The sequence below is a fragment of the Pleurodeles waltl genome, chromosome 5, assembly GCF_031143425.1.
Source record: "Pleurodeles waltl isolate 20211129_DDA chromosome 5, aPleWal1.hap1.20221129, whole genome shotgun sequence".
NCBI lineage: Eukaryota > Metazoa > Chordata > Amphibia > Caudata > Salamandridae > Pleurodeles > Pleurodeles waltl.
The window spans coordinates 1,023,316,109-1,023,328,923 of record NC_090444.1 but is presented as its reverse complement, the minus strand read 5'-3'; the positions used below and the strand labels follow the sequence as shown (position 1 = coordinate 1,023,328,923).

The following is a 12,815-nucleotide window of genomic DNA, read 5'->3' as shown; positions in this document are numbered from 1 at the left end:
TAAGGTAATCTTCTCTAGGTGGACAGGTTCATTAATGGGTCTGGTTGCGCTGAGTCATGTCTGTATTGCCTCTGTTTAATTTTTTATTCGCCACACTGCCCTGTGCCCTACAGATAACGTTTTTCAAGGAAATTGAGGGATTCTTTTCTACTTTGATTTGGGTAATAAAACACCAGGGATTGCTCTGACTACTTTATGTAGGCCACCAACAGAGGGCAGACAGGCATTACCAAATATAGAACAATACTATTTTGACAACTTTGCACATTTCTCGTTTCAATTTTTTAATTCCTCACTCCTGATAAACCAACTGATAATTTTTTTGACTTAATCATGCAGGAATGTGTGAAATATTTGTGTGGCACTTCAAACAGTGATACAGTCAAAATATAACACAAGACAAATTTTGAAAAATAAAGTAAACTGTAATCAATTATTTCAGAACAATCAGTAGAACCGGAGGTCTGCAATTTAATAAATTTAAGCAAACATAGTGCCTAGAAGCACAAAGTGCTAACTGTGGTTATCTGGTTGCACCAAATCAGGACAATGTCAGAAGATCAGATAGACCACAATTGAGTGCGGGCCAGGCACAGGGACCCAGGTAGGTCCGCCGAACCAAAGTGCTTTAAATCCTGGTTGTGGGGCGTTTAGTAGTCCCGCCTCCTGGATATGTTGCTCGCTTCAGTTCCGGGATCAACAGGGCTAGAATGCAAGGTCCAGAGTCATCATGAAGGAGCCATCAATGAGGGGGGGTTCTGATGAGAAGTCCTGCGTTGAGAACGTGTTGCGTACTGACTGATTCTGAAGAGGCTGAGAGACTTGGAATGCTGAGTCCTACACCATCATCAAGACTGCTGTCAACAGGAAATTGCAATGCAAAGGTCTTTTTCAAGGATGCTTCATGCAGCGGTGGTTCCACAGCAGAGACAATGTGTTTGTTCTGCTTGGAGTTGCGTCACGCAGCAGAGGAGAAATGCGTTGGTTCTGCAAGGGTCCAGGACTGGAGTGCACCACTTGAGAGGGTGGGACTCACAGTTGTGAGTCCAGGTGCTGGCTACCGGAGACTAGCCCTTAGAGTCACTGTGGTGTCCTGGGTACAGGTTGCAGGTTCAGTCCTTCTCACAGAGGCAAGGGGGCAGCTGGACAGCGGGTCAGCTCTGCAGGGCAGCAGTCCAGCAGAGTGGCAGCCCTTTCAGCAGCACAGCAGTCCTTCTTCCTCAGAGACTCTTCCACAGGTTCAGAAGTGTACTGAAAAGGCAGGGTCTGAGGTCCAAAAATGTATACCTGATGTCCACTTTGAAGTGGAGGAAGCTCCCAGAGGGTTCCAACACCCCTCAAGGTGTCAGGCACCCCCGTCATCCCCCTCCACGCCCCAGCTTGTCGGGGGTCACAAAAGAATAGTGAAAACCCCTTTGTGAGAATGCCCAGGCGGAGCCTTTGTGATGTGCATGTGTGGTACGTGACATCTCCTTCCCCTCGTTAACTCAGGGTCCATTCCTGCCAACACTTACATTTGCTTTGCCTCACTGTCTGTGAGGAATACACAAAAACCAACTGCCAGTTGCAACTAGTCATGTGGCCCAGGATCAGGCTGCAGGTGCCAAATGATTAGGACAAGAAAATGCCAACTTACTAAAAGTGGCATTTTCAGAGTGGTAACTTCAAATCTGACTTTACCATTAAAGAGGGCTTTTGATTAGAGTTTATTAGACACCAAACTTGACCTGCCTATCTGGTTCCAATTGGTAGTTACAGCTTATTAAATGTGAGTAGGTAGCTCCATTGTTATCCTATGGTAGAAGTAGGGTTTGAAGTAGTGAAAATCGAGTTTAGGAGATTTTCATTACCAGCTCATGTAAAACCTAACCCCTCAGCTGCTGGGCCTACTCCCCCCCATGTGCTGAGCCCTTTTTTGGCTATTTGGGGTAGCTCACGCTTCAGCCTTCATAACTTTATATCCACATAAGCTACCCACACCCAATTTATGTCCATTTTTTCCAACATCCTAGGGATTCTAAAGGTACCCAATTAAAAAAATATTGAAATTGAGGTAATAAAACTGCCATTTTTCTCAACGTTTTACTCTGTAACTTTTTCCTGCGATGTCATATTTTCAAAAGTAAAATACCGTTACATCTGCTGGACTCCTCTGGTTCCGGGGATATATAGGGCTTGTAGGTTCATCAAGAACCCTAGCTACCCAGCGGCAATAAAGGAGCTGCATCTTGCAATGGGTTTTCATTGTAAACCGGGTGTACAGCATTTCATCTGGTGAAATCTAAAGAGTGAAAAATATGTGTCAAGGAAACCTTTGTATTTTCAAAATAGTCACAAGATAAGGTGCTGAGAAGCAGTGGATATTTGCACATCTCTGAATTCAGGGGTGCCCATACTAGGATGTGAATTACAGGGACTTTCTCAAATAGATGTCTTTTTTACACACACTTACATTTGGAAGGAAAAAATGTAGGGAAAGACAAGGGGCAATAACACTTGTTCTGCTATCTGTGTTCCCCCAAGCCTTCCGATAGATATGGTACCTCACTTGTGTGGGTAGGCCAAATACCCGCAACAGAAAACACAACATGGACACTTCACATTTTAACATTGATATCTGACATGTTTTTTTGGAAAGTGCCTACTTGTGGATTTTGGCCTCTAGCTCAGCTGGCACCTAGGGAAACCTACTAAACCTGTGCATATTTTAAAACTAGACACCTAGGGAAATCCATGATGGGGTGACTTATGGGGCTCTCACCAAGTTCTGTTACCCAGAATCCTTTGCAAACCTCAACATTTGTAAAAAAAAACACTTTTCCCTCAGGTTTCGAGAATGCAAAGTTCTGGAATCTGAGAGGATCCGCAAACTTCCTTCTACCCAGCTTTCCCCCAAGTCTCCCGATAAAAATGGTAACTCACTTGTCTGGGTAAGCCTGGTGCCCGCAACAGGAAATGCCCCAAAACACAACATGGACACATCACATTTTTCCAATGAAAATGGATGTGTTTTTTGCAAAGTGCCTAGCTATGGATTTTGGCCTTTAGCTCAGCTGACACCTAGGGAAGCATAGCAAACCTATATATTTTTGGAAACTAGACACCTGGGGGAATTCAGAATGGGGACTTGTGGGGCTATCACCAGTTTCTGTTACCCAGAATCCTTTGCAAACCTCAACATTTGGCAAAAAAACACTTTTCCCTCAGATTTCGGTGCTGCAAAGTTCTGGAATCTGAGAGGAGCCACAAACTTCCTTCCACCCAGCATTCCCCCAAGTCTCCCGATAAAAATGGTCTCTCACTTGTGTGGGTAGGCCTAGTGCCCGCGACAGGAAATGTCCCAAAACGCAACATGGACACATCAAATTTTTACATTAAAAACTGACGTGTTTTTTGGAAAGTGCCTAGCTGTTGATTTTGGTCTCTAGCTCGGCCAGGTACCGAGGAAAACCTGTGCATTTTTTATAACTAAACACCTAGGGGAACCCAGGATGGGGTAACTTGTGGCGCTCTTACCAGGTTCTGTTACCCAGAATCCTTTGCAAACCTCAAAATTTGGCAAAAAAACACTTTTTCCTCACATCTCAGTGATTGAAAGTTCTGGAGCTGAGAGGAGCCTCAAATTTCCCTCCACCCAGCATTTCCCTGAGTCTCCCGATAAAAATGGTATTTCACTTGTGTGGGTAGGCCTAGTGCCCGTGTCAGGAATAGATCACACAACGGTCAATGTTGGTCCTTCCATGAGGGCAACTGTTGACCCTGGGGTGATCCATTCCTGACGCAGGCACTAGGTACAGGCACTCAAGTGGGGTAGCATTTTTATCAGGACAGGTGGGGAAACACGGAGTGGTAGGAATTTTGTGGATCCCAGCATATTCTTGTAGTTTGTGTGACAGAAATGCAAGAAAAAATTGAGTTTTTATTCAAATGTTCACTTTTGCAGGTTATTCTGGGTAAGGAAACTTTGGGGAATCCACACAAGTCACACCTCTGTGGACTCCCCCGGATGGCTAGTTTTGAGAAATGTCGAGGTTTGGTAGGTTTTCCTATATAGCCGCTGGGCCCAGGACCAAAAACGCAGGTGCCTGCCTTACAAAACCAGGTTGTTTTGTGATAGATAATTTTGATGTCTCCATAATACATTTTAGGCGGCGGAATATGGGGCTGAACTCAAGTGGGGAGCTCCAAAGAGAGCACTCTCTCTGTGCTTGCCGCTGCATGCACCTGCTCTCTCGGTTGGGCTAACCCGCCATTGTCCCGCTGCACAGACTGTACTCGTGAAGGGACAGCAGGACTGTCCTCATCACCTCCCTCATAATCAGTGGAAGAGGAGTTATTGAATGGGATTCCTCCATCTGAAAAATCACTCCCTGAGTCTGCACCATTGTCCTATCCCTCAGATGCTGTCTCAGTATCTGCTGTCTCAATCTCTGATCTTACGTCAGAGCTGTCCTCTATAACCTGAGTGAGGGCTTGAGCAGCAGTCATCTAACGAGATGCCATCTCTGCTACTCGCTAAACTGTCGCTCCAAAACTCTAGCCTACGTAGACAGTCACAAAATTGCTGGTGGGTGTGTGCATGTGATACGTGCAAGAGTAGAGGTCACCTTACCTTCACTTCTTCCCTCAATCAGCACGTTCTCTCAAGACACTAAAAAAAAGACACACTATTACTTCACCTTGTCAAATACCATTCGTCACAGTCTTTAGCGCCTCTAACATCCAGTCCAACAATCATTATTGGTGTTCCCACTCCCATAACCTCCTCCTCTGATTCCCTCACTACCACCCATCAAAAGTGCCCTTCATCTCTCCAGAGCCCCCCTCACACATACATTTCATTTGTATTACAGGTAATGGCTGGCTTTACTAATCTACTCAGCTATTTACTTTCTGCACTACTTTATTGCATCACAACTGCCACAAGACAAAAGCCAGATGCTTTTGTAGCAGAAACATAATCACAGGACTTACTTGACTTTTTTATTTCTGCCTAAAAGCTACAGTTGAAACGTGTCAGTTCAAATATGTGCATTGCTTTGAAGACGCAAGCTGCAACTGCAAGAGAACTGGTGGCGAATATATACATATCTAAATATAGATAGATCTATATATTTTTTAATAAGCTGTATGGTTTCCTTGGAAATCCATAGAACTATTAAAAAAATGATTGCCCCCACAGGCGACCCCTGTCAATTTAATATTTTATTGATTTATGTTTTATTTTTTAAAACATTTTTTAAACCTCTGGGGGGGTGGATCAGGCGTGATCATGCTCCCCCAGGGGTAAACCTTCCTTTTTTTTTAAAAGTGCTCCCGAGGGGCTGGCCAGCATGTTTTCTGAGGGGGGCGACCCCCCCAATTGAAATCCCTGGTATCTATTATGGTTTCCTGGCCCTCGATCGCAGCCGTGCTACGATCGAGGGCCAGGAAACCAGTTCGGGAAGGCCTCATTTGAAAGGGGAGAGTCTCCCATTTCAAATGAAGCCTTCCCAAATGTCGGGGAGGTCCGCTTGGGCCATTTTCCCCAACAGAGCAGGAAGCGGCTGCAAGGCCTCTTCCTGCTCCGGTGGGGAAAACAGATAGTGACGTCAGCGCACCTTGAGGCGTGCTGACGTCACAAAGGGGCGGGTGTCTCCCAGGGTTTTTTTAAATAAAAAAAAACCTTGGGTGCAACACACCTGAGGATTTTTTAACCCCCTCCCTGGTGTCGCCCACAGGTCGTGACCCGCACCAGGAAGGTAGTGCGGGCATTAGCCAGTGGCCGACACTCGCACCCAAGAGGTTAAAAGTACATGTTCAGTGTTTTAAATACAGTGCACCCTGGCCTCCGGGCTATTTAGGGCCTAGCCTTGGGGTGTCATATGTATTTATAAGGAAGACCTGGGTCTGGGAAAGGTTTTATTTTGCCAAGTCGAAATGGTAGTTTAAACTGCAAACATAGGCCACCATGGCAGGCCAGATACATGTTTAAAAAGTTACTTGAGTGGGTGGCACCATAAGTGCTGCAGGCCCTCTAGTAACATTTAGGCCCATATTCATACTTTTGTAGCGCCGCATTTGCGTCATTTTTTGACGTAAAAGCGGCGCAAACCTATGAAATACAATTGTATTTTTGTAAGGTTGCACTGCGGCGCAAATGCGGAGCTAAAAAAGTATAAATATCGGCCTTAATTTGCAGGCCCTGGGTACATATAGTAGCACTTTACTATGAAATTACTGGTAAATAAAATGTACCAACTGGGTATAAGCCAATTTCACCATGATTAAATGAGAGAGCACAAGCACTTTAGCGCTGGTTAGCAATAGTAAAGTACGCAGAGTCCTTAAAGCCAACAAAAACGAGTCCAGAAAACAGGTGGGTGAAGGCAAAAGTTTGGGAATGGCCATGCAGAAAGAACCGAGTCCAACAGTCTTAAATAAAATCTCTTCAGGCTCAAAAGTTACATTCCCAGTGGCTGACTGAAGGGAACTCTGCTCCGTCTCAATTGAAGGCTGCTGCACTAAATAGGAAAATAAAATTAATAATGAATTCCAAATGTACTCATTGAGGGAGACATTTGCAGACCCAATCATGGAAGATTAACAAAGTGATGTAATTGTAAATAACTTACTTAAAAGAAACTTGCTGAAGGATGAGACACTCATACTCTCAAGGGACTTTTTCCTGTTTTGTAAGAAACCAATCAAATAATGTGGGAGGGTCATTAAACCCTCCAGATATAAAGAAGAGAAGAAAGAAATAATGAAGAATAAGTTAAAGAAAGACATTTGCTTATGGACTATGTTCATTTGATCCAAAAATGCGCACATTAACGAACTCTGAAATAGTAACATCTGCTTCAGGTGTGCATATAATCATCATAAATCTAATTTATCCAGTGATTCAGTAAAAGTGAAGACAAAAATTAGGACCAGATTACAATTTTGACGGATGGAGTCACTCTCTCACAAATGTGATGGATATCCTGTCCATCATATTACGATTCCATGAAATCCAATGGAAATCATAATATGGGGGATGGAATATCGGTCACATTTGTGATGGAGTATTCTATCTGCCAAGATCGTAATCAGGCCCTAAATCCAGTATTGCTAGCTTATTCACCTCAAGGGGTGCCACTAAGATACCAGTCTCCTAAAACATTATCTAAGCACAGGGATAGAATTTTATGCAAGCAGTTGAAATATTCTAAAGATCATAGAGATCGATTTACATCACACTTTGTAGACCTTCTTTCAGAACCTAACATCATTAGTTCACATTTATTCGATGTTTTCTATGTGATCTTTGTGATTACTTTAAACAAAACATATGTTCCTAGTAACCTTGCTAGAATCAGAATGCATTCTCCATATTGGACAATGGCACAGGGTGTGCTTTAGAGCACTTAAGAATTCTACCCTGCCTAAGAATGGGTCTGAGGGATCATTAACCACCCCTCGTCCAGGCAGACTGTTCAGCTGATTTTAGGGCCAACCAAAAAAACACTGAATATAGCACTATCTCGCATAAAAATAATGATGTTTCCTTCTAAAGTTTTGAACGATCTCTAAAGTCTACTCTATGTTCCTAAAACCCTGCTTACAAATGTTGACCTTGGTTTAAAACTTCAGATTGCCATCTCCTTATTTTCTATCAACTGTGTGCCTCCTTCCTCTGACTACAATTTATTCAGCGTCACGTGCATGTGTACATTAATCTCTGTTATTGCATTTCTGCAAATTGCCCACATCTCATTTCAAAGATCACAACCTATCCTTATTTGAAATTCCTACCCTACAAGATTCTAATACATATTCTCCTCTCTCTCATCTACTAATCCCACAAAACCATTTGCATTAACTCCTGTACCCACATTATTTATCACATTTTACCCCTACTAATTTAATCCACCACAAAGACACTAAAGTGACATGCCTCTAACCAGCAATAACAAATAACAACTAGATTATCCACCAAACCTCAGTTCAAGAGCACTGTGCAGCCTGGTGTAAATGCTTCATTGTCTCGTGAGGGGTAGTAGGCACCATATAAATGGAATTACAATACTATACAAAAAAATATAATGCAATAAGACTTTTGCTGACCATCGAAAGCTTTAGCACCAGGGCCTGGTCATTCAGCCGTGCACAATAAGCTCGGGGCTCACACTTTGGGTGCTGGGTGCCATTTGATGGATCTGCCTGTAATTTGCCAGCATGACAATCCCAGTTATGGAATGCCAAATTTTGTGCAGATTCATCAAATGGTGCAAAAGTTATTAGCAAATGTCATTTTTTTTTTACCTCCCTCTGTAACTTTTCTTTCCCTTGAGAGATCTGAATCAAACTTTAGGACCCAATGCTGGGCTTAATGTGCAATTGGACCGCAATATTTAATGCAGAATCACTAAACAGCACTTAAATAGGCCTATGAAAACATCACATACTAGAAGAGGTCTCAACATGCAAGATGTCAGCCAAATTCTGTACAGAAATGTCAAATGGTGTCACAGTTAAGGAAATAAAGAAACACGATTTCAATAAAAACTAGTTTAACCACATAATTTGAATAATACTTATAACAAACGTAGCCGTGAATTTATAAAAGTGTACCTGATACCTTTATGTAACACTAATTTATCAAAAGGTACTAGACGTATTAACACTAAACAACAATAGCCTCATGTTATACTTGTGTGCCATGTGTGATTCCGTACTGTGGTTCTGGTGCTGCGAAATGAAAAAAAAGGTAATTTTTTTACTCTCCCCTTTCACCTCCTCCCCTCTTTTCTCTGACAGATATTCTCGAATCTCGACATAGCAAAACTTAGCTGCATAAAACAAAGGAGGGCATGCGGTCTTTTGAGTAACTTAACAGCCACTCACTTGGATCACACATGGCTATATGGGGCCAAAAATAGACACTGCTGAACCAAACCAGTTATCACAAATTGGAATGGGAATTCACTCCTTATTGATCCCACTTAAATTGCCCTACATTTCAATTTAGGGACTCCAACCCCAGACGAGAGATTCACTATGTCTGTTTTTCTGTCATGACAACCAATAATGATAGTTTTAATGAGCCTGCCATGTAACTGACTATTCCTTTCAGGATCTACATATGACAAATTCATAACAGCAGAAGGCGATAGAGGTGCCAGCTCATACTTCAGACACTGCTCTAGTGCCAGCCACAGACAGATGGACTGCACTCGGTCACTGGTAGACATGTCGCAAACTGCAGACTGATCCCCGGGCTGTTCATGAACACATTTCGTTTTGGCTGCTATTTAAGAGTTGTGTGTGTGTGTGTGCTGCCCTCTCTTTATTCTCTTTTATTTAACAATGCTGAATATTCAGGGTTAAGGAGCCTTGCTTGTATTGATTTTGGCTTTAGAATGAAACGGGAGACATGAGCACGTTGTGGAAAAAGATTCAGAAGAGGATTCTGGGCGGAAATGAAATGTTCCGCTATGCCACTGCCGAATGTAAAACATAATTTTACCCCTCGGCTATAATCTGCAGTGGTGTGTAGGCAAAGTGGAGAGGCGGGCAAATGCGGTGTTGGTGCGTGCATGCATACAAAGTGAGTGGTGTGTGTAAATGAAAGAAAACAAAACGTAGTTTGCATGCTGCATGATGTCTGACGTCCGCCTTGCTCTGGTCTCTTCGGGCTCCAGCAAATTCCCTTAAGCAATCCTGGCCATTTCTTATGCAGAAGCGTCAGGATTGGAGGGAGCTGACTCTCTGTGTTCTCAAGAGCACTAGAGGCCTGTGCTTTCTCTCACCCAGCTGTCTTCAGACAGCTAGGTTAGAGAAGTTGAAAATGGCATGTGTGGCTGGCCGTAGCATGATTGCCGGACAAAAAGACATACGCACTTTAAACTATCTACAGCTCACTGCTGCCACTCAGTAGCAGGGACCCAGCTCCGTCAGGAAAATAAAATAGTAAGAAGACGCTTGGCATTCTTGAACTCTGCCTGGGGTGGGACCACATTCCCCAGGCTTCCCTGCTCTTGTGCGCTTAAAAAGCGCTACCTTCACTCGCTGCGTAGGAGACGCCTGGCATTATTGAACTCTGCCTGGGGTGGGACCACATCACCCAGACGTCTCTGCTCTTGCGCGCCTAAAAAGCGCTGCCTTCACCCGCTGTGTGGGAGACGCTTGGCATTATTGAACTCTGCCTGGGGTGGGACCACATCCCCCAGGCGTCCCTGCTCTTGTGCGTTTAAAAAGCGCTGCCTTCACCTGCTGCGTGGGAAGCGCCCGGGCGAAGACCCGGCCAAGACAGGCATGTCTTTGCCCATCATCGCCCGACAGAGGCTGGACTGGGCATATCGCCTTGATCTGCAGAAGTAAGTTTACTGTGGATATTAACCCTAGGTTTTATACTGTTTTTTTTTATTCATAATCCTTGTTGTTTTATGATGAGGAAACGTAAAGCCGTAGATGCTCCTGCACCGTTGAGTGGTACAAAGAAATGTAAAAAACGGTCAGGTAACCAAGTGAGTTCCTTAATTTATAAAGGAAAAATCCCTTAGATGATATGGACACATTGTTTGAAGAGGTGGAGGCCATCTTAAAGAGTAATTCCAACCCACCGTCCATAAAGAGTGGTACATCTGGGATGAAATAAATTCTGGATATATTTCAGAAGAAGCCGCAATCAACCAATTCCAGCATCCCAAGTTCTTATGGGAAATTCTTCTTCCCTGTTGATTACAACATCCCATAGTGACTTGGGTGCTGTTCGCTGTGCGAGTGGTGCCTCTTCCAAGTGGGATGAGGCTCTTTGTCCCCCGCTAAGTCCAGTGATTATGGTGGTTCCTAATATACCGTGCACACATTGGTTTGGGCCCCTGGCGGAGGAAGGGGGTCCCTCTGCCTGTGCTTTACGTACTTTGTCTGGAGCCAGTGTCGATGACTATAACTTGACTAACTTGCCCCATGACACCGGTAAACCGTTACTGTCACATGAGGGAATTGATTTGGCCACTGTTCTTCAAAGAATCGATGAAGTCAAGCGATTGGTGTTACTATTGATGGAAACGTTAATGGGGAACAGGCACAGAAGTATGGCTGCAAGAGCCAGAGGACAGATGGGGTTCAAAGGGGGGTGGGAGCACTATTATGTCTGAGTTAAGGCTGAGAGCTGGTACCCCTTCTTTGGGGTCTGTTATTACTCCCCCTACAAATAATCCATCCATCTGTCGTGTAGAGGGATTCCAGCCTGTGCTTGCAATTGCAAGGCGGAAGCATAATATAGTTTCCAATAATAGGAATCCATCGGGATTTCAAAAGCCCATTAAACCTCAGTCCATTGATCTTGTTAATGGCCCTCGGGGATGTTGACTGCCAGGTCCCTGTTGGGGCTGCCAGCTCCCTTGTACACTCTATTAAGCCTTCTAAATTTCCTATTGATGCTGTATTCCAGGCTGGCGCAAACTGGCCAGTTTCAGTGGAATGAGGCCACGGACTGAGGAGCAAAGGTGGCGCCATTTACATGGCTGTGGTGCCTAAATTGCCCTCTGGCTCTTTGGAAACCCAAGAGTCTTTGACAAATAAGGTTATTTACTGGCTACGTGACCAGCACAATTGTCTTTCAGTCATTCATGCTGATATCCTCGAGTCGGGCAGACATAGTCAAGTAGGCTCAAATTTTGATTTTATTTCTATTTGTTTTGTAGATAGGTCGTTGGTGGACAAACTTATGGATTTTGAACTACGTGCATGCCATTTTAGGGATATGAGAGGGGTTGGCATTAGACTTGTATCTCACCCACCCTCCTCCCGTCCACTTGCATTCCCTAATGGCCCAGTCTCCACACAAGAGTGTGTCTGAGCTCCGGTTCTTAAAATCTCCCATACATCACCAGAAATTGATTGACTAAATATTGATTTATATCCAGCAGTTTCTCCGGAGGTTAAATCTGGAGTACTTAATGAGGATGTATATTTAAGAGAGGCCCAATGTTCCAATCTTAGAGATGAGGCAACCAGCTTGGAACTATCTATAATGTCCTGGAATCTAGCGGGGCTTGACAGGAAGTTGGGAGACCTGGACTGGGTTAACTACATGGACAATCAGGATATTTGTCTTTTCCAGGAGACTTGGGCTGAGGATCAAGTCTACATAGATGGGTTTTTATCATACTGTGTTTTGACTCAACCCCCAGGGAGGGGTTTAGGTCGTGCTAAAGGAGGCCTATTGGTACTGCTAAATAAGAAACTACAGTGTGATCCTTTTAAAAATAGACTCACCTGATCTACTGGGAGTACAACTCATATTTGATCGAGATTTTAAGATTACTATAATTAATGTTTATGCTCTGTCTGTCCCTCGGGGATCTGAGTCCCAGACCCTGGCGCAGCTGTCTGAATTCTTGGATACTTTGTACCCTCTGACTAATTTAGTGATTGTAGGAGATATGAACTGTACTTTTGAAACCTCTTGTCTAAATAGTGGTCTGATGGATGAAGATGGTGAAATTTGGGGTATTCCACATCTAATGAATAAACGAAAGTGTACTCGTTCTTGTGATGCCTCCAAGTTGGTATCTTTATGTCTTAAATACGGACTTAGGGCCTGTAGTAGCCGTACTCCCTCTGATTTGAGCACTGCGTCCACATTCAAACGAGGTACGTCCACTAGTGTAATTGATTACTTCTTAGTGGATGTTAGGTTATGGCCTTCTTTAAAAGATATGAAGGTGGACTCCCGCTATGAGAGTGATCATAATCCTTTGTTCCTCACCATGCATAGGGATGTATTTAGGAGATCACAGAATGACCATCACACTGTGGTTCCAGCTCCACTGTTGGACAAT

The 12,815-nt window shown here is 43.8% G+C and overlaps 1 long non-coding RNA gene across 1 annotated transcript in view; it reads left to right on the top strand.

Annotated features, from left to right (window-relative positions):
* The first annotated feature begins 10,241 nt into the window (after nucleotides 1-10,241).
* Nucleotides 10,242-12,815, top strand: part of LOC138297345 (uncharacterized) — a 90,032-nt gene continuing 87,458 nt past the window's right edge. The window contains exon 1 of the long non-coding RNA XR_011204039.1: nucleotides 10,242-10,343. This is a non-coding gene — a long non-coding RNA (uncharacterized lncRNA). The remainder of the gene's footprint in view (nucleotides 10,344-12,815) is intronic.